A 3,471-nucleotide genomic window follows, 5' to 3' on the forward strand; every position below is an offset into this window, starting at 1 on the left:
AGCAGGTGACACACACACACACACACACACACACACTTTTCTCTCGAGTTTGTTTTTCCATTCCAATGGGTGTCCAAGTTACTCCAACAGTCCAAGTTACACTGTCAATCAAATACATCATTGTCCGTGTTCCACCTTGGTGGGTAAATTCAATAAACTATGCGCTAAATAAAAACTGACCTTTAAATAAACAGTATTCATCTATCGAGAATCTATGTTCATGGATTGTATAGAAGTATTTCCACATATGCATCTGGACACTCGGGCAAGCCAGCTGAGAAGTCGCTCAAGTCGCCGCAGCTAAGTATCGCCTTTTTCTCTCGCGTTTCCTAGTTTAGTTAAGAGTTACATTGATTGTTTACGTGGTTTGTTTAGCTAAGAATGATATATCTTGCACCTGTTTTGTAGTAAGAGCAGCGACTGTTTGTTAGTGAATTTAGCAAGTTACTTAGCACACTCAACACGCCCTGTCTGTAATCAGAAGCTTTACACTGTAGGCTGTAATTATTCGCATGTATCTAGTCAGATGAATGATCTGAAATGCATCAAAAGTCATGGAATGAGAGACTTTCTGGGCGTTGGTGGTATAGTGGTGAGCATAGCTGCCTTCCAAGCAGTTGACCCGGGTTCGATTCCCGGCCAACGCAACGTTTTCTTTCTAGGCTTCCGCCATCACACTTGTGATGCTTCGGGGGAGTTCGACACCATTCAAGCTATTGCGACCCTACTAAGCCTGCACTTACCGCTGTTTTCACTAACACACTTCTGGTGAACCGTTGCGCATGAACAGATGACGAATAAATGGCCTTACACTAGTATCCCACAGCACCAGCTTCGTCTGTAGAAAAACAAAGGTTCCTCTCCCTGCTGCAGGATACCCACATCACACTTGACTCGCAGACCTTTACTGCGCCCTCTTGCTTGACGTGGGCCGTGCTCCCAGTAGCGCTGTAACATACATGTGCACTTGCGTGCAAAAGTATTCGGTATTACATTTATTTGACGTGTTCTTTGCTTGAATATACTTTAAAAGCTAATACACTCCTCTCCATGCTCACCAACAACAATGTTGGCGACGATGACGGCTAAAGTAAAGTGAAATAGAAATGCCACTTCCATTCACTCCAATTACTATTGTTGTTATTATTACAAGGGAAAACTATGACCCTTGTTCATCAGTGTCTTGGGCGGACAGTTATGTCATTTAACAACATCCAAGATACCCGAGCCATCGGTCAGTCAGCACCGCTAGATGGCGGCAGTCAGACACTCATGCAATGTTTGAAGGAGAAAGTGTTCAAATAGAGGAGCGCACAACTCTCTACGTGGCACCGATGTTAACTAGTTTTCACAGAAACCTGTGCTATGTGGCTCGTTGGTCTAGGGGTATGATTCAAAGGGTTCAAATCCCGGACGAGCCCTTTGTTTTAGTCTTCTCTCATTCATTTTCATTTTGACAGGGTACTTTTGCCAACATGAAAAACATTTCCTTCATGTATCATGACTTCATTATGGTAATATCTCATTTCGTATGTTTCCAAATAGGCCTCTTAACAATCATCTACAAGCCTACATATACCAGCATGATTTCATACAATGTGCACGATATGTAGTCCATGTCTGTCTCTCTGTCTGTCTAGATATATGTTTATAATTGAGTTGATGATAGTTGCATCTGTGCGCCAAACTGTGTCTGAGCAGCAGACTGTAACTTGAAATAATTGCATGAAAATGTCTGTATCTTCTTAATTTTATGCAGGTTAGTTCAGCTAGTAAGAAAGGTCACTATCTTTTTTTTATCTTTTTCTGTAACTAAACCATTCTGTCTTTCTACATGATGCCGTAAATCCAACATTTCCCCAATTCGCTCCCTGCGAGAAGACAATGCGGTGTGCAATGAAAGTGATAGCCTGTCACTTGGCACTTCAGTTCTGCGTACCACCAAGTCTTATTAGACTCCTTAGTTCTAACTGCAAGTTCCCTGCCATGTCCATGAAAGGGGATTGAGTCCGTATTGAACCATTATCTAAAACACAAAACTATGAGAAAGCTTTCGTGATCTATTGGTGCGCATCGCTACCTTCCGAGTAGTGGCCAGTACTACTACTACTAAAGGTAATTATACTAAGGAACGAATGAACGAAAGAGAGAGTATCATTACTCAGTACACTTAGAGGCTATGTGTGTACTAGTAACTTGTTACTTGATTTAAGTCACGAAAAGTCGCATCCAACGTCAGTCCCATCCTATGTAATGTGTGATGTCCAGAGCCGGCCCTAGCCATTTGGGGGCCATATGCGAGATTTGATAGTAGCCCCAGAACCATCCCCCCTCTCGATGAAAAAAATTTTAGTGGTGCCCATGTTTATGGCGTATAGAGAATGTTTAGTTAAAACTAAAATAAACACAAACATTTAAATAATGCACATCACAGAACATGTATTGCACTTTAACATACACTGTACTTGTTGAAGAAATTGATGTAATAATCAATACAAATGTAAATAGTGCACTATGCATATTGAAATCAGAGCAATAACTAATAAACTGTTTAGGTAAAATAACATCCACACCAAAAATACTCAATACTGAAAATACTATAGTGCACAAAAAACTGAATTTAAATAATACAATTCTATCAAAAATCATTAGCTGACAACTGGCAAACTACTGCAGTACTTAACTACTAGCTGATCATTATCATCATTTGGATGGCAACTGGCAGTAGGCTAGCTAGCAAAGTGAGCTGGATTATTACTTTATAATGATATATAATTTATAAAGACATGTAAATTCCTCACAAAGTTATGACTTAAAGTCCCACTGCTTGGAATTTAGAAAACACAGAACATCACTAAAGTTCCCCTGACATTATCTTTATAAACTCCACCACAATATACATTATATCCATCATATTTACATTACATTTAGCATACATATCCCTGACGCGTGTATTGACCTCACTGGAGACAATATGCTCGAGTCACAGATTAAATGCCCCTCTCCCTCTCGGGTTTACATGGTCTTAGTTTATTGCACTAGAGACGAGTTGTTTACCCGCAGCACTGCACAGGGCAAAGGACTGTCTTGTGCATTGCGCCTTGTTTAATACTTTGTTTTAATGATCTTACCGAGTGGTTTTTTACGTCACTGGTGGGGCTACAAAGCCATGAATCGAAGTGTTTTATCAAGTTAGGATTAAAACACGATGTACAGTACTGAACAGTGTACAACAGACCCACAACAATTTAGAGAGCATAATGATAAAGGAAACCACTGATCCGCATTAACCATGAAACGTCCATCAGCAATGTACTTTACCTTGAAACCCACAATAAATGGACCAGACCGTTACCTTGCACTTTTAAAATGCGTCCATTTCGGGAATGTTACATGGATACCATCATCTCAGACATTAGATTTTGCACGTAAACTGTGGGCTTAGATCGTGGAAAATTGTGCATGTTTTCA

At 40.2% G+C, this 3,471-nt stretch overlaps 1 non-coding gene across 1 annotated transcript; it reads left to right on the forward strand.

The window, feature by feature from the left end:
• The first annotated feature begins 575 nt into the window (after positions 1-575).
• On the forward strand, positions 576-647 carry trnag-ucc (transfer RNA glycine (anticodon UCC)). The gene has a single exon. It is a non-coding gene; the product is annotated as a tRNA-Gly (tRNA).
• Positions 648-3,471: the final 2,824 nt, after the last annotated feature.

The sequence above is a fragment of the Amia ocellicauda genome, unplaced genomic scaffold, assembly GCF_036373705.1.
Source record: "Amia ocellicauda isolate fAmiCal2 unplaced genomic scaffold, fAmiCal2.hap1 HAP1_SCAFFOLD_112, whole genome shotgun sequence".
Classification (NCBI taxonomy): Eukaryota; Metazoa; Chordata; class Actinopteri; order Amiiformes; family Amiidae; genus Amia; species Amia ocellicauda.